Source organism: Dama dama, chromosome 17 (genome assembly GCF_033118175.1).
Source record: "Dama dama isolate Ldn47 chromosome 17, ASM3311817v1, whole genome shotgun sequence".
Classification (NCBI taxonomy): domain Eukaryota; kingdom Metazoa; phylum Chordata; class Mammalia; order Artiodactyla; family Cervidae; genus Dama; species Dama dama.
The window spans coordinates 1,402,591-1,421,527 of NC_083697.1; positions in this window are offsets into that span (position 1 = coordinate 1,402,591).

Here is an 18,937-nt window from a genome sequence, read left to right on the forward strand (position 1 = left end):
TGGAACACGGAATTGCTCTGCACGCAGTCCAGGGGAATCGGGCCTCAACTCGCGGCGAGGGGGAAATTTCATGGTTTTTCTCGAGTTGCGGCCGGAACCTGGGGTATATTCTCGAGTTACGATGGGGAGGGCCCTTCCAGACACGTGTTTGTTCAGCGACGTCAGGACTCCTGCCTAGGGGCGAGGGACACCTCGGGATTCTCCTCTAGTCTTGGCATAGCAATTGGGACGCGTCTCCACGTGAGGCGGGAGACCCAGGGTCCCTTTCCACGTGCCACAGGGATCCTGGGACTCCTATCCATTTTCAAGAAGATTCTGGCATCGTCTCTTTTGGAAGCATTGATCTCCGCAGACCTCTCGAGTTTTCAAAGGATGTGAGGCCTCCGGTCGCGATGAGGCGGAGTACTAGGTCTTTCTCTGTGGTCTCCACAGGGGATTCAGACATCTCTTCCTCTTGGGAGATGCAAGACGAGTCTGCATTCAATTCACTGTTGGGATATCCGGCCTTACTTCGAGTCAGAGCATCTCGGTGTCCATTCCACTTGAGGCCACAAACTCAGGGTCCCTCTCACATACCTGTAGCTGAGAGAAGCCTCCTCTTGAGGTGCTTGTGAAAAGTTGGTATTCCTCTTGAGTCGAAGCCAGGGACTAAGCTCTCATCTCGAGTTGATTTGGGGTCCACGGAGCCCTTTCGTGTTGCTCCAGTGACCTCAGGATCCCTCTAGACTTGAGACAGTGATCTTGGGAATTCTCTGGAGTGCCATCAAGGAAATCAAGGCTCCTTTCACGTTTGATGTGGAACACGGAATTGCTCTGCATTCAGTGCAGGGGAATCGGGCCTCAACTCGCGGCAAGGGGGAAATCTCATGGTTTTTCTCGAGTTGCGGCCGGAACCTGGGGTATATTCTCGAGTTACGACGGGGAGGGCCCTTCCAGACACGTGTTTGTTCAGCGACGTCAGGACTCCTGCCTAGGTGCGAGGGACACCTCGGGATTCTCCACGAGTCTTGGCATGGCAATTTGGACGCGTCTCCACGTGAGGCGGGAGACCCAGTGTCCCTTTCCACGTGCCACAGGGATCCGGGGACTCCTATCCATTTTCAAGAGGAGTCAGGCATCGTCTCCTTTGGAAGCATTGATCTCTGCGGACCTCTCGAAATTTCAAAGGATGTGAGGCCCCCGGTCGCTATGAGGCGGAGAACTAGGTCTTTCTCTGTGGTCTCCACAGGGGATTCAGACAACCCTTCGTCTTGGGAGATGCAAGACGAGCCTGCATTCAATTCACTGCAGGGATATCCGGCCTTACTTCGAGTCAGAGCATCTCGGTGTCCATTCCACTTGAGGCCACAAAATCAGGGTCCCTCAAATATACCTGTAGCTGAGAGAAACCTCCTCTTGAGGTCCTTGTGGAAAGTTGGTATTCCTCTTGAGTCTAAGCCAGGGTCTAAGCTCTCATCTCGAGTTGATTTGGGGTCCACGAAGCCCTTTCCTGTTGGTCCAGTGACTTCAGGATCCCTCTAGACTTGAGACAGTGATCTTGGGTTTTCTCTGGAGTGCAATGAAGGAAATCAAGGCTCCTTTCACGTCTGATGTGGAACACGGAATTGTTTTGCATTCAGTGCAGGGGAATCGGGCCTCAACTCGCGGCAAGGGGGACATCTCATGGTTTTTCTCGAGTTGCGTCCGGAACCTGGTGTATACTCTTGAGTTACGACGGGGAGGGCCCTTCCAGACACGTGTTTGTTCAGCGCCGTCAGGACTCCTCCCTAGGTGTGAGGGACACCTCGGGATTCTCCACGAGTCTTGCCATGGCAATTTGGACGCGTCTCCACGTGAGGCGGGAGACCCAGGGTCCCTTTCCACGTGCCACAGGGATCCTGGGACTCCTATCCATTTTCAAGAGGATTCAGGCATCGTCTCCATTGGAAGCATTGATCTCTGCGGACCTCTTGAGTTTTCAAAGGATGTGAGGCCTCCGTTCGCAATGAAGCGGAGATCTAGGTCTTTCTCTGTGGTCTCCACAGGGGATTCAGACATCCCTTCGTCTTGGGAGATGCAAGACGAGCCTGCATTCAATTCACTGCAGGGATATCCGGCCTTACTTCGAGTCAGAGCATCTCGGTGTCCATTCCACTTGAGGCCACAAACTCAGGGTCCCTCTCACTTACCTGTAGCTGAGAGAAGCCTCCTCTTGAGGTGCTTGTGAAAAGTTGGTATTCCTCTTGAGTCGAAGCCAGGGACTAAGCTCTCATCTCGAGTTGATTTGGGGTCCACGGAGCCCTTTTGTGTTGCTCCAGTGACCTCAGGATCCCTCTAGACTTGAGACAGTGATCTTGGGTTTTCTCTGGAGTGCCATCAAGGAAATCAAGGCTCCTTTCACGTTTGATGTGGAACACGGAATTGCTCTGCATGCAGTGCAGGGGAATCAGGCCTCATCTCGCGGCGAGGGGGAAGTCTCATGGTTTTTCTCGAGTTGCGGCTGGAACCTGGGGTATATTCTCGAGTTACGACGGGGAGGGCCCTTCCAGACACGTGTTTGTTCAGCAACGTCAGGACTCCTGCCTAGGTGTGAGGGACACCTCGGGATTCTCCTCGAGTCTTGGCATGGCAATTGGGACGCGTCTCCACGTGAGGCGGGAAACCCAGGCACCCTTTCCACGTGCCACAGGGATCCTGGGACTCCTATCCATTTTCAAGAGGAGTCAGGCATCGTCTCCTTTGAAAGCATTGATCTCCGCGGACCTCTCGAGTTTTCAAAGGATGTGAGGCCTCCGGTCGCGTTGAGGCGGACAACGCGGTCTTTCTCTGTGGTCTCCACAGGGGATTCAGACAGCCCTTCGTCTTGGGAGATGCAAGACGAGCCTGCATTCAATTCACTGCAGGGATATCCGGCCTTACTTCGAGTCAGAGCATCTCGGTGTCCATTCCACTTGAGGCCACAAACTCAGGGTCCCTCTCACTTACCTGTAGCTGAGAGAAGCCTCCTCTTGAGGTGCTTGTGAAAAGTGGGTATTCCTCTTGAGTCAAAGCCAGGGTCTAAGCTCTCATCTCGAGTTGATTTGGGGTCCACGGAGCACTTTCGTGTTGCTCCAGTGACCTCAGGATCCCTCTCGACTTGAGACAGTGATCTTGGGTTTTCTTTGGAGTGCCATCAAGGAAATCAAGGCTCCTTTCACGTTTGATGTGGAACACGGAATTGCTCTGCATGCAGTGCAGGGGAATCGGGCCTCATCTCGCGGCGAGGGGGAAGTCTCATGGTTTTTCTCGAGTTGCGGCCGGAACCTGCGGTATATTCTCGAGTTACGACGGGGAGGGCCCTTCCAGACACGTGTTTGTTCAGCGACGTCAGGACTCCTGCCTAGGTGCGAGGGACACCTCGGGATTCTCCTCGAGTCTTGGCATGGCAATTTGGACGCGTCTCCACGTGAGGCGGGAGACCCAGGGTCCCTTTCCACGTGGCACAGGGATCCGGGGACTCCTATCCATTTTCAAGAGGAGTCAGGCATCGTCTCCTTTGGAAGCATTGATCTCCGCGGACCTCTCGAATTTTCCAAGGATGTGAGGCCCCCGGTCGCTATGAGGCGGAGAACTAGGTCTTTCTCTGTGGTCTCCACAGGGGATTCAGACATCCCTTCGTCTTGGGAGATGCAAGACGAGCCTGCAGTCAATTCACTGCAGGGATATCCGGCCTTACTTCGAGTCAGAGCATCTCGGTGTCCATTCCACTTGAGGCCACAAAATCAGGGTCCCTCAAATATACCTGTAGCTGAGAGAAACCTCCTCTTGAGGTCCTTGTGGAAAGTTGGTATTCCTCTTGAGTCTAAGCCAGGGTCTAAGCTCTCATCTCGAGTTGATTTGGGGTCCACGAAGCCCTTTCCTGTTGGTCCAGTGACTTCAGGATCCCTCTAGACTTGAGACAGAGATCTTGGGTTTTCTCTGGAGTGCCATCAAGGAAATCAAGGCTCCTTTCACGTTTGATGTGGAACACGGAATTGCTCTGCATGCAGTGCAGGGGAATCAGGCCTCATCTCGCGGCGAGGGGGAAGTCTCATGGTTTTTCTCGAGTTGCGGCCGGAACCTGGGGTATATTCACGAGTTACGACGGGGAGGGCCCTTCCAGACACGTGTTTGTTCAGCGACGTCAGGACTCCTGCCTAGGTGCAAGGGACACCTCGGGATTCTCCTCGAGTCTTGGCATGGCAATTGGGACGCGTCTCCACGTGAGGCGGGAGACCCAGGCTCCCTTTCCACGTGCCACAGGGATCCTGGGACTCCTATCCATTTTCAAGAGGAGTCAGGCATCGTCTCCTTTGGAAGCATTGATCTCCGCGGTCCTCTCGAATTTTCAAAGGATGTGAGGCCCCCGGTCGCTATGAGGCGGAGAATTAGGTCTTTCTCTGTGGTCTCCAAAGGGGATGCAGACATCCCGTCGTCTTGGGAGATGCAAGACGTGCCTGCATTCAATTCACTGCAGAGATATCCGGCCTTACTTCGAGTCAGAGCATCTCGGTATCCATTCCACTTGAGGCCACAAAATCAGGGTCCTTCAAATATACGTTTAGCTGAGAGAAACCTCCTCTTGAGGTCCTTGTGGAAAGTTGGTATTCCTCTTGAGTCTAAGCCAGGGTCTAAGCTCTCATCTCGAGTTGATTTGGGGTCCACGAAGCCCTTTCCTGTTGGTCCAGTGACTTCAGGATCCCTCTAGACTTGAGACAGTGATCTTGGGTTTTCTCTGGAGTGCCATCAAGGATATCAAGACTCCTTTCACGTTTGATGTGGAACACGGAATTGCTCTGCACGCAGTGCAGGGGAATCGGGCCTCAACTCGTGGCGAGGGGGAAATCTCATGGTTTTTCTCGAGTTGCGGCCGGAACCTGGGGTATATTCTCGAGTTACGATAGGGAGGGCCCTTCCAGACACGTGTTTGTTCAGCGACGTAAGGACTCCTACCTAGGGGCGAGGGACACCTCGGGATTCTCCTCGAGTCTTGGCATGGCAATTGGGACGCGTCTCCACGTGAGGCGGGAGACCCAGGGTCCCTTTCCACGTGCCACAGGGATCCTGGGACTCCTATCCATTTTCAAGAAGATTCTGGCATCGTCTCCTTTGGAAGCATTGATCTCCGCAGACCTCTCGAGTTTTCAAAGGATGTGAGGCCTCCGGTCGCGATGAGGCGGAGGACTAGGTCTTTCTCTGTGGTCTCCACAGGGGATTCAGACATCTCTTCGTCTTGGGAGATGCAAGACGAGCCTGCATTCAATTCACTGTTGGGATATCCGGCCTTACTTCGAGTCGGAGCATCTCGGTGTCCATTCCACTTGAGGCCACAAACTCAGGGTCCCTCTCACATACCTGTAGCTGAGAGAAGCCTCCTCTTGAGGTCCTTGTGGAAAGTTGGTATTCCTCTTGAGTCGAAGCCAGGGACTAAGCTCTCATCTCGAGTTGATTTGGGGTCCACGGAGCCCTTTCGTGTTGCTCCAGTGACCTCAGGATCCCTCTAGACTTGAGACAGTGATCTTGGGAATTCTCTGGAGTGCCATCAAGGAAATCAAGGCTCCTTTCACGTTTGATGTGGAACACGGAATTGCTCTGCATTCAGTGCAGGGGAATCGGGCCTCAACTCGCGGCAAGGGGGAAATCTCATGGTTTTTCTCGAGTTGCGGCCGGAACCTGGGGTATATTCTCGAGTTACGACGGGGAGGGCCCTTCCAGACACGTGTTTGTTCAGCGCCGTCAGGACTCCTGCCTAGGTGCGAGGGACACCTCGGGATTCTCCACGAGTCTTGGCATGGCAATTTGGACGCGTCTCCACGTGAGGCGGGAGACCCAGGGTCCCTTTCCACGTGCCACAGGGATCCGGGGACTCCTATCCATTTTCAAGAGGAGTCAGGCATCGTCTCCTTTGGAAGCATTGATCTCCGCGGACCTCTCGAATTTTCAAAGGATGTGAGGCCCCCGGTCGCTATGAGGCGGAGAACTAGGTCTTTCTCTGTGGTCTCCACAGGGGATTCAGACATCCCTTCGTCTTGGGAGATGCAAGACGAGCCTGCAGTCAATTCACTGCAGGAATATCCGGCCTTACTTCGAGTCAGAGCATCTCGGTGTCCATTCCACTTGAGGCCACAAACTCAGGGTCCCTCTCACATACCTGTAGCTGAGAGAAGCCTCCTCTTGAGGTCCTTGTGGAAAGTTGGTATTCCTCTTGAGTCTAAGCCAGGGTCTAAGCTCTCATCTCGAGTTGATTTGGGGTCCATGAAGCCCTTTCGTGTTGCTCCAGTGACCTCAGGATCCCTGTAGACTTGAGACAGTGATCTTGGGTTTTCTCTGGAGTGCCATCAAGGAAATCAAGGCTCCTTTCACGTTTGATGTGGAACACGGAATTGCTCTGCATTCAGTGCAGGGGAATCGGGCCTCAACTCGCGGCAAGGGGGAAATCTCATGGTTTTTCTCGAGTTGCGGCCGGAACCTGGGGTATATTCTCGAGTTACGACAGGGAGGGCCTTCCAGACACGTGTTTGTTCAGCGCCATCAGGACTCCTGCCTAGGTGTGAGGGACACCTCGGGATTCTCCACGAGTCTTGGCATGGCAATTTGGACACGTCTCCACGTGAGGCGGGAGACCCAGGGTCCCTTTCCCCGTGCCACAGGGATCCTGGGACTCCTATCCATTTTCAAGAGGATTCAGGCATCGGCTCCTTTGGAAGCATTGATCTCCGCGGACCTCTCGAGTTTTCAAAAGATGTGCGGCGTCCGGTCGCCTTGAGGCGGACAACTCGGTCTTTCTCTGTGGTCTCCACAGGGGATTCAGACATCCCTTCGTCTTGGGAGATGCAAGACGAGCCTGCATTCAATTCACTGCAGGGATATCCGGCCTTACTTCGAGTCAGAGCATCTCGGTGTCCATTCCACTTGAGGCCACAAAATCAGGGTCCCTCAAATATACCAGTAGCTGAGAGAAACCTCCTCTTGAGGTCCTTGTGGAAAGTTGGTATTCCTCTTGAGTCTAAGCCAGGGTCTAAGCTCTCATCTCGAGTTGATTTGGGGTCCATGAAGCACTTTCGTGTTGCTCCAGTGACCTCAGGATCCCTGTAGACTTGAGACAGTGATCTTGGGTTTTCTCTGGAGTGCCATCAAGGAAATCAAGGCTCCTTTCACGTTTGATGTGGAACACGGAATTGCTCTGCATTCAGTGCAGGGGAATCGGGCCTCAACTCGCGGCAAGGGGGAAATCTCATGGTTTTTCTCGAGTTGCGGCCGGAACCTGGGGTATATTCTCGAGTTACGACGGGGAGGGCCTTCCAGACACGTGTTTGTTCAGCACCGTCAGGACTCCTGCCTAGGTGTGAGGGACACCTCGGGATTCTCCACGAGTCTTGGCATGGCAATTTGGACACGTCTCCACGTGAGGCGGGAGACCCAGGGTCCCTTTCCCCGTGCCACAGGGATCCTGGGACTCCTCTCCATTTTCAAGAGGATTCAGGCATCGGCTCCTTTGGAAGCATTGATCTCCGCGGACCTCTCGAGTTTTCAAAGGATGTGAGGCCTCCGGTCGCGATTAGGCGGAGAATTAGGTCTTTCTCTGTGGTCTCCACAGGGGATTCAGACATCCCTTCGTCTTGGGAGATGCAAGACGAGCCTGCATTCAATTCACTGCAGGGATATCCGGCCTTACTTCGAGTCAGAGCATCTCGGTGTCCATTCCACTTGCGGCCACAAAATCAGGGTCCCTCAAATATACCTGTAGCTGTGAGAAACCTCCTCTTGAGGTCCTTGTGGAAAGTTGGTATTCCTCTTGAGTCTAAGCCAGGGTCTAAGCTCTCATCTCGAGTTGATTTGGGGTCCACGAAGCCCTTTCCTGTTGGTCCAGTGACTTCAGGATCCCTCTACACTTGAGACAGTGATCTTGGGTTTTCTCTGGAGTGCCATCAAGGAAATCAAGGCTCTTTTCACGTTTGATGTGGAACACGGAATTGCTCTGCATTCAGTGCAGGGGAATCTGGCCTCAACTCGCGGCGAGGGGGAAATCTCATGGTTTTTCTCGAGTTGCGGCCGGAACCTGGGGTATATTCTCGAGTTACGACGGGGAGGGCCCTTCCAGACACGTGTTTGTTCAGCGACATCAGGACTCCTGCCTAGGTGCGAGGGACACCTCGGGATTCTCCTCGAGTCTTGGCATGGTAATTTGGACGCGTCTCCACGTGAGGCGGGAGACCCAGGGTCCCTTTCCACGTGCCACAGGGATCCTGGGACTGCTATCCATTTTCAAGAGGAGTCAGGCATCGGCTCCTTTGGAAGCATTGATCTCCACGGACCTCTCGAGTTTTCAAAGGATGTGAGGCCTCCGGTCGCGATGAGGCGGAGAAGTCGGTCTTTCTCTGAGGTCTCCACAGGGGATTCAGACATCCCTTCGTCTTGGGAGATGCAAGACGAGCCTGCATTCAATTAACTGCAGGGATATCCGGCCTTACTTCGAGTCAGAGCATCTCGGTGTCCATTCCACTTGAGGCCACAAACTCAGGGTCCCTCTCACATACCTGTAGCTGAGAGAAGCCTCCTCTTTAGGTGCTATGGAAAGTTGGTATTCCTCTTGAGTCGAAGCCAGGGACTAAGCTCTCATCTCGAGTAGATTTGGGGTTCAAGGGGAAATTTCGTGTTGCTCCAGTGACGTCAGGATCCCTCTAGACTTGAGACAGTGATCTTGGGTTTTCTCTGGAGTGCCATCAAGGAAATCAAGGCTCCTTTCACGTTTGATGTGGAACACGGAATTGCTCTGCATGCAGTGCAGGGGAATCGGGCCTCAACTAGCGGCGAGGGGGAAATCTCATGGTTTTTCTCGAGTTGCGGCCGGAACCTGGGGTATATTCTCGAGTTACGACGGTGAGGTCCCTTCCAGACACGTGTTTGTTCAGCGACGTCAGGACTCCTGCCTAGGGGCGAGGGACACCTCGGGATTCTCCTCGAGTCTTGGCATGGCAATTGGGACGCGTCTCCACATGAGGTGGGAGACCCAGGGTCCCTTTGCACTTGCCACAGGGATCCTGGGACTCCTATCCATTTTCAAGAGGAGTCAGGCATCGTCTCATTTGGAAGCATTGATCTCCGCGGACCTCTTGAGTTTTCAAAGGATGTGAGGCCTCCGTTCGCGATGAGGCGGAGATCTAGGTCTTTCTCTGTGGTCTCCACAGGGGATTCAGACATCCCTTCGTCTTGGGAGATGCAAGACGAGCCTGCATTCAATTCACTGCAGGGATATCCGGCCTTACTTCGAGTCAGAGCATCTCGGTGTCCATTCCCCTTGAGGCCACAAACTCAGGGTCCCTCTCACTTACCTGTAGCTGAGAGAAGCCTCCTCTTGAGGTGCTTGTGAAAAGTTGGTATTCCTCTTGAGTCGAAGCCAGGGACTAAGCTCGCATCTCGAGTTGATTTGGGGTAAACGGAGCCCTTTCGTGTTGCTCCAGTGACCTCAGGATCCCTCTAGACTTGAGACAGTGATCTTGGGTTTTCTCTGGAGTGCCATCAAGGAAATCAAGGCTCCTTTCACGTTTGATGTGGAACACGGAATTGCTCTGCATGCAGTGCAGGGGAATCGGGCCTCATCTCGCGGCGAGGGGGAAGTCTCATGGTTTTTCTCGAGTTGCGGCCGGAACCTTGGGTATATTCTCGAGTTACGACGGGGAGGTCCCTTCCAGACACGTGTTTTTTCAGCAACGTCAGGACTCCTGCCTAGGTGTGAGGGACACCTCGGGATTCTCCTCGAGTCTTGGCATGGCAATTGGGACGCGTCTCCACGTGAGGCGGGAAACCCAGGGCCCCTTTCCACGTGCCACAGGGATCCTGGGACTCCTATCCATTTTCAAGAGGAGTCAGGCATCGTCTCCTTTGAAAGCATTGATCTCCGCGGACCTCTCGAGTTTTCAAAGGATGTGAGGCCTCCGGTCGCGTTGAGGCGGACAACTCGGTCTTTCTCTGTGGTCTCCACAGGGGATTCAGACATCCCTTCGGCTTGGGAGATGCAAGATGAGCCTGCATTCAATTCACTGCAGTGATATCCGGCCTTACTTCGAGTCAGAGCATCTCGGTGTCCATTCCACTTGAGGCCACAAACTCAGGGTCCCTCTCACATACCTGTAGCTGAGAGAAGCCTCGTCTTGAGGTGCTTGTCAAAAGTGGGTATTCGTCTTGAATCGAATCCAGGGTCTAAGCTCTCATCTCGAGTTGATTTTGGGTCCACGGAGCACTTTCGTGTTGCTCCAGTGACCTCAGGATCCCTCTCGACTTGAGACAGTGATCTTGGGTTTTCTCTGGAGTGCCATCAAGGAAATCAAGGCTCCTTTCACGTTTGATGTGGAACACGGAATTGCTCTGCACGCAGTGCAGGGGAATCGGGCCTCATCTCGCGGCGAGGGGGAAGTCTCATGGTTTTTCTCGAGTTGCGGCCGGAACCTGGGGTATATTCTCGAGTTACAACGGGGAGGGCCCTTCCAGACACGTGTTTGTTCAGCGACGTCAGGACTCCTGCCTAGGTGCGAGGGACACCTCGGGATTCTCCTCGAGTCTTGGCATGGCAATTTGGACGCGTCTCCACGTGAGCCGGGAGAACCAGGGTCCCTTTCCACGTGCCACAGGGATCCTGGGACTCCTATCCATTTTCAAGAGGAGTCAGGCATCGTCTCCTTTGGAAGCATTGATCTCCGCAGACCTCTCGAATTTTCAAAGGATGTGAGGCCCCCGGTCGCTATGAGGCGGAGAATTAGGTCTTTCTCTGTGGTCTCCACAGGGGATTCAGACATCCCTTCGTCTTGGGAGATGCAAGACGAGCCTGCATTCAATTCACTGCAGGGATATCCGGCCTTACTTCAACTCAGAGCATCTCGGTGTCCATTCCATTTGAGGCCACAAAATCAGGGTCCCTCAAATATAACTGTAGCTGAGAGAAACCTCCTCTTGAGGTCCTTGTGGAAAGTTGGTATTCCTCTTGAGTCTAAGCCAGGGTCTAAGCTCTCATCTCGAGTTGATTTGGGGTCCACGAAGCCCTTTCCTGTTGGTCCAGTGACTTCAGGATCCCTCTAGACTTGAGACAGTGATCTTGGGTTTTCTCTGGAGTGCCATCAAGGAAATCAAGGCTCCTTTCACGTTTGATGTGGAACACGGAATTGCTCTGCATTCAGTGCAGGGGAATCGGGCCTCAACTCGCAGCAAGGGGGAAATCTCATGGTTTTTCTCGAGTTGCGGCCGGAACCTGGGGTATATTCTCGAGTTACGACGGGGAGGGCCCTTCCAGACACGTGTTTGTTCAGCGCCGTCAGGACTCCTGCCTCGGTGCGAGGGACACCTCGGGATTCTCCACGAGTCTTGGCATGGCAATTTGGACGCGTTTCCACGTGAGGCGGGAGACCCAGGGTCCCTTTCCACGTGCCACAGGGATCCTGGGACTCCTATCCATTTTCAAGAGGATTCAGGCATCGGCTCCTTTGGAAGCATTGATCTCCGCGGACCTCTCTAGTTTTCAAAGGATGTGAGGCCTCCGGTCGCGATGAGGCGGAGAAGTCGGTCTTTCTCTGAGGTCTCCACAGGGATTCAGACATCCCTTCGTCTTGGGAGATGCAAGACGAGCCTGCATTCAATTCACTGCAGGGATATCCGGCCTTACTTCGAGTCAGAGCATCTCGGTGTCCATTCCACTTGAGGGCACAAACTCAGGGTCCCTCTCACATACCTGTAGCTGAGAGAAGCCTCGTCTTGAGGTGCTTGTGAAAAGTGAGTATTCCTCTTGAGTCGAAGCCAGGGTCTAAGCTCTCATCTCGAGTTGATTTGGGGTCCACGGAGCACTTTCGTGTTGCTCCAGTGACGTCAGGATCCCTCTAGACTTGAGACAGTGATCTTGGGTTTTCTCTGGAGTGCCATCAAGGAAATCAAGGCTCCTTTCACGTTTGATGTGGAACACGGAATTGCTCTGCATGCAGTGCAGGGGAATCGGGCCTCATCTCGCGGCGAGGGGGACGTCTCATGGTTTTTCTCGAGTTGCGGCCGGAACCTGTGGTATATTCTCGAGTTACGACGGGGAGGGCCCTTCCAGACACGTGTTTGTTCAGCGACGTCAGGACTCCTGCCTAGGTGCGAGGGACACCTCGGGATTCTCCTCGAGTCTTGGCATGGCAATGGGGAAGCGTCTCCACGTGAGGCGGGAGACCCAGGGTCCCTTTCCACGTGCCACAGGGATCCTGGGACTCCTATCCATTTTCAAGAGGAGTCAGGCATCGTCTCCTTTGGAAGCATTGATCTCCGCGGACCTCTCGAATTTTCAAAGGATGTGAGGCCCCCGGTCGCTATGAGGCGGAGAATTAGGTCTTTCTCTTTGGTCTCCACAGGGGATTCAGACATCCCTTCGTCTTGGGAGATGCAAGACGAGCCTGCATTCAATTCACTGCAGGGATATCCGGCCTTACTTAGAGTCAGAGCATCTCGGTGTCCATTCCACTTGAGGCCACAAAATCAGGGTCCCTCAAATATACTTGTAGCTGAGAGAAACCTCCTCTTGAGGTCCTGGTGGAGAGTTGGTATTACTCTTGAGTCTAAGCCAGGGTCTAAGCTCTCACCTCGTGTTGATTTGGGGTCCACGAAGCCCTTTCCTGTTGGTCCAGTGACTTCAGGATCCCTCTAGACTTGAGACAGTGATCTTGGGTTTTCTCTGGAGTGCCATCAAGGAAATCAAGGCTCCTTTCACGTTTGATGTGGAACACGGAATTGCTCTGCACGCAGTCCAGGGGAATCGGGCCTCAACTCGCGGCGAGGGGGAAATCTCATGGTTTTTCTCGAGTTGCGGACGGAACCTGGGGTATATTCTCGAGTTATGACGGGGAGGGCCCTTCCAGACACGTGTTTGTTCAGCGACGTCTAGACTCCTACCTAGGGGCGAGGGACACCTCGGGATTCTCCTCGAGTCTTGGCATGGCAATTGGGACGTGTCTCCACGTGAGGCCGGAGACCCAGTGTCCCTTTCCACGTGCCACAGGGATCCTGGGACTCCTATCCATTTTCAAGAGGAGTCAGGCATCGTCTCATTTGGAAGCACTGATCTCCGCGGACCTCTTGAGTTTTCAAAGGATGTGAGGCCTCCGGTCGCGGTGAGGCGGAGGACTAGGACTTTCTCTGTGGTCTCCACAGGGGATTCAGACATCCCGTCGTCTTGGGAGATGCAAGACGAGCCTGCATTCAAATCACTGCAGGGATATCCGGCCTTACATCGTGTCAGAGCATCTCGGTGTCCATTCCACTTGAGGCCACAAATTCAGGGTCCCTCTCACATACCTGTAGCTGAGAGAAGCCTCCCCTTAAGTTGCTTTTGGAAAGTTGGTAGTCCTCTTTATTCGAAGCCAGGGACTAAGCTCTCATCTCCAGTTGATTTGGGGTCCAAGCAGCCCTTTCCTGTTGCTCCAGTGACCTCAGGATCCCTCTAGACTTGAGACAATGATCTTGGGTTTTCTCTGGAGTGCCATCAAGGAAATCAAGGCTCCTTTCACGTTTGATGTGGAACACGGAATTGCTCTGCACGCAGTGCCGTGGAATCGGGCCTCATCTCGCGAAGAGGGGGAAGTCTCATGGTTTTTCTCGAGTTGCGGCCGGAACCTGGGGTATATTCTCGAGTTAGGACGGGGAGGGCCCTTCCAGACACGTGTTTGTTCAGCGACGTCTAGACTCCTACCTAGGGGCGAGGGACACCTCGGGATTCTCCTCGAGTCTTGGCATGGCAATTGGGACGTGTCTCCACGTGAGGCCGGAGACCCAGTGTCCCTTTCCACGTGCCACAGGGATCCTGGGACTCCTATCCATTTTCAAGAGGAGTCAGGCATCGTCCCATTTGCAAGCATTGATCTCCGCGGACCTCTTGAGTTTTCAAAGGATGTGAGAACTCCGAGCGCGGTGAGGCGGAGGACTAGGACTTTCTCTGTGGTCTCCACAGGGTATTCAGACATCCCGTCGTCTTGGGAGATGCAAGACGAGCCTGCATTCAAATCACTGCAGGGATATCCGGCCTTACTTCGAGTCAGAGCATCTCGGTGTCCATTCCACTTGAGGTCACAAATTCAGGGTCCCTCTCACATACCTGTAGCTGAGAGAAGCCTCCCCTTAAGGTGCTTGTGGAAAGTTGGTAGTCCTCTTTATTCGAAGCCAGGGACTAAGCTCTCATCTCCAGTTGATTTGGGGTCCAAGGAGCCCTTTCGTGTTGCTCCAGTGACCTCAGGATCCTTCTAGACTTGAGACAGTGATCTTGGGTTTTCTCTGGAGTGCCATCAAGGAAATCAAGGCTCCTTTCACGTTTGATGTGGAACACGGAATTGCTCTGCACGCAGTGCAGTGGAATCGGGCCTCATCTCGCGAAGAGGGGGAAGTCTCATGGTTTATCTCGAGGTGCGGCCGGAACCTGGGGTATATTCTCGAGTTACGACGGGGAGGGCCCTTCCAGACACGTGTTTGTTCAGCGACGTCAGGACTCCTGCCTAGGTGCGAGGGACACCTCGGGATTCTCCTCGAGTCTTGGCATGGCAATTGGGACGCGTCTCCACGTGAGGCGGGAGACCCAGGGTCCCTTTCCACGTGCCACAGGGATCCTGGGACTACTATCCATTTTCAAGAAGATTCCGGAATCGTCTCCTTTGGAAGCATTGATCTCCGCAGACCTCTCGAGTTTTCAAAGGATGTGAGGCCTCCGGTCGCGATGAGGCGGAGGACTAGGTTTTTCTCTGTGGTCTCCACAGGGGATTCAGACATCTCTTCGTCTTGGGAGATGCAAGACGAGCCTGCATTCAATTCACTGTTGGGATATCCGGCCTTACTTCGAGTCAGAGCATCTCGGTGTCCATTCCACTTGAGGCCACAAACTCAGGGTCCCTCTCACATACCTGTAGCTGAGAGAAGCCCTCTCTTGAGGTGCTTGTGAAAAGTTGGTATTCCTCTTGAGTCGAAGCCAGGGACTAAGCTCTCATCTCGAGTTGATTTGGGGTCCACGGAGCCCTTTCATGTTGCTCCAGTGGCTTCAGGATCCCTCTAGACTTGAGACAGTGATCTTGGGAATTCTCTGGAGTGGCATCAAGGAAATCAAGGCTCCTTTCACGTTTGATGTGGAACACGGAATTGCTCTGCATTCGGTGCAGGGGAATCGGGACTCAACTAGCGGCAAGGGGGAAATCTCATGGTTTTTCTCGAGTTGCGGTCGGAACTTGGGGTATATTCTCGAGTTACGACGGGGAGGGCCCTTCCAGACACGTGTTTGTTCAGCGCCGTCAGGACTCCTGCCTAGGTGAAAGGGACACCTCGGGATTCTCCACGAGTCTTGGCATGGCAATTTGGACGCGTCTCCACGTGAGGCGGGAGACCCCGTGTCCCTTTCCACGTGCCACAGGGATCCTGGGACTCCTATCCATTTTCAAGAGGAGTCAGGCATCGTCTCATTTGGAAGCATTGATCTCCGCGGACCTCTTGAGTTTTCAAAGGATGTGAGGCCTCCGTTCGCGATGAGGCGGAGATCTAGGTCTTTCTCTGTGGTCTCCACAGGGGATTCAGACATCCCTTCGTCTTGGGAGATGCAAGACGAGCCTGCATTCAATTCACTGCAGGGATGTCCGGCCTTACTTCGAGTCAGAGCATCTCGGTGTCCATTCCACTTGAGGCCACAAACTCAGTGTCCCTCTCACTTACCTGTAGCTGAGAGAAGCCTCCTCTTGGGGTGCTTGTGAAAAGTTGGTATACCTCTTGAGTCGAAGCCAGGGACTAAGCTCTCATCTCGAGTTGATTTGGGGTCCACGGAGCCCTTTCGTGTTGCTCCAGTGACCTCAGGATCCCTGTAGACTTGAGACAGTGATCTTGGGTTTTCTCTGGAGTGCCATCAAGGAAATCAAGGCTCCTTTCACGTTTGATGTGGAACACGGAATTTCTCTGCATGCAGTGCAGGGGAATTGGGCCTCATCTCGCGGGGAGGGGGAAGTCTCATGGTTTTTCTCGAGTTGCGGCAGGAACCTGGGGTATATTCTCGAGTTACGACGGGGAGGGCCCTTCCAGACACGTGTTTGTTCAGCGACGTCAGGACTCCTGCCTAGGTGTGAGGGACACCTCGGGATTCTCCTCGAGTCTTGGCATGGCAATTGGGACGCGTCTCCACGTGAGGCGGGAAACCCAGGGCACCTTTCCACTTGCCACAGGGATCCTGGGACTCCTATCCATTTTCAAGAGGAGTCAGGCATCGTCTCCTTTGGAAGCATTGATCTCCGTGGACCTCTCGAGTTTTCAAAGGATGTGACACCTCCAGTCGCGTTGAGGCAGAGGACTAGGTCTTTCTCTGTGGTCTCCACAGGGGATTCAGACATCCCTTCGTCTTGGGAGATGCAAGACGAGCCTGCATTCAATTCACTGCAGGGATATCCGGCCTTACTTCGAGTCAGAGCATCTCGGTGTCCATTCCACTTGAGGCCACAAACTCAGGGTCCCTCTCACATACCTGTAGCTGAGAGAAGCCTCGTCTTGAGGTGCTTGTGAAAAGTGGGTATTCCTCTTGAGTCGAAGCCAGGGTCTAAGCTCTCATCTCGAGTTGATTTGGGGTCCACGGAGCACTTTCGTGTTGCTCCAGTGACCTCAGGATCCCTCTAGACTTGAGACAGTGATCTTGGGTTTTCTCTGGAGTGCCATCAAGGAAATCAAGGCTCCTTTCACGTTTGATGTGGAACTCGGAATTGCTCTGCACGCAGTGCAGGGGAATTGGGCCTCATCTCGCGGCGAGGGGGAAGTCTCATGGTTTTCCTCGAGTTGCGGCCGGAACCTGGGGTATATTCTCGAGTTACGAGGGGGAGGGCCCTTCCAGACATGTGTTTGTTCAGCGACGTCAGGACTCCTGCCTAGGTGCGAGGGACACCTCGGGATTCTCCACGAGTCTTGGCATGGCAATGGGGAAGCGTCTCCACGTGAGGCGGGAGACCCAGGGTCCCTTTCCACGTGCCACAGGGATCCTGGGACTCCTATCCATTTTCAAGAGGAGTCAGGCATCGTCTCCTTTGGAAGAATTGATCTCCGCGGACCTCTCGAATTTTCAAAGGATGTGAGGCCTCCGGTCGCGATGAGGCGGAGAAGTCGGTCTTTCTCTGAGGTCTCCACAGGGGATTCAGACATCCCTTCGTCTTGGGAGATGCAAGACGAGCCTGCATTCAATTCACTGCAGGGATATCCGGCCTTACTTCGAGTCAGAGCATCTCGGTGTCCATTCCACTTGAGGCCACAAACTCAGGGACCCTCTCACATACCTGTAGCTGAGAGAAGCCTCCTCTTGAGGGGCTTATGGAAAGTCGGTATTCCTCTTGAGTCGAAGCCCGGGACTAAGCTCTCATCTCGAGTTGATTTGGGGTCCAAGGGGAAATTTCGTGTTGCTCCAGTGACCTCAGCATCCCTCTAAACTTGACACAGTGATCTTGGGTTTTCTCTGGAGTGCCATCAAGGAAATCAAGGCTCCTTTCACGTTTGATGTGGAACACGGAATTGCTCTGCACGCAGTCCAGGGGAATCGGGCCTCAACTCGCGGCGAGGGGGAAATCTCATGGTTTTCCTCGAGTTGCGGCCGGAACCTGGGGTATATTCTCGAGTAACGATGGGGAGGGCCCTTCCAGACACATGTTTGTTCAGCGACTTCTGGACTCCTGCCTAGGGGCGAGGGACACCTCGGGATTCTCCTCGAGTCTTGGCATGGCAATTGGGACGCGTCTCCACGTGAGGCCGGAGACCCAGTGTCCCTTTCCACGTGCCACAGGGATCCTGGGACTCCTATCCATTTTCAAGAGGAGTCCGGCATCGTCTCCTTTGGAAGCATTGATCTCCGCGGACCTCTTGAGTTTTCAAAGGATGTGGGGCCTCCGGTCGCGATGAGGCGGAGGACTAGGACTTTCTCTGTGGTCTCCACAGGGGATTCAGACATCTCTTTGTCTTAGGAGATGCAAGACGAGCCTGCATTCAATTCACTGTTGGGATGTCTGGCCTTACTTCGAGTCAGAGCATCTCGGTGTCCATTCCACTTGAGGCCACAAAATCAGGGTCCCTCTCACATACCTCTAGCTGAGAGAAGCCTCCTCTTGAGGTGCTTGTGGAAAGTTGGTATTCCTCTTGAGTCGAAGCCAGGGACTAAGCTCTCATCTCGAGTTGATTTGGGGTCCTCGGAGCCCTTTTGTGTTGCTCCAGTGACCTCAGGATCCCTCTAGACTTGAGACAGTGATCTTGGGAATTCTCTGGAGTGCCATCAAGGAAATCAAGGCTCCTTTCACGTTTGATGTGGAACACGGAATTGCTCTGCACGCAGTCCAGGGGAATCGGGCCTCAACTCGCGGCAAGGGGGAAATCTCATGGTTTTTCTCGAGTTGCGGCCGGAACCTGGGGTATATTCTCGAGTTACGATTGGGAGGGCCCTTCCAGACACGTGTTGGTTCAGCGACGTCAGGACTCGTGCCTAGGTGCGAGGGACACGTCGGGATTCTCCTCGAGTCTTGGCATGGCAATTGGGACGCGTCTCCACGTGAGGCGGGAGACCCAGGGTCCCTTTCGACGAGCCACAGGGATCCTGGGACTCCTATCCATTTTCAAGAGGTGTCAGGCATCGTCTCCTTTGGAAGCATTGATCTCCGCAGACCTCTCGAGTTTTCAAATGATGTGAGGCCTCCGGTCGCGATGAAGCGGAGGACTAGGTCTTTCTCTGTGGTCTCCACAGGGGATTCAGACATCCCTTCATCTTGGGAGATGCAAGACGAGCCTGCTTTCAATTCACTGCAGGGATATCCGGCCTTACTTCGAGTCAGAGCATCTCGGTGTCCATTCCACTTGAGGCCACAAACTCAGGGTCCCTCTCACATACCTGTAGCTGAGAGAAGCCTCCTCTTGAGGTGCTTGTGGAAAGTTCGTATTCCTCTTG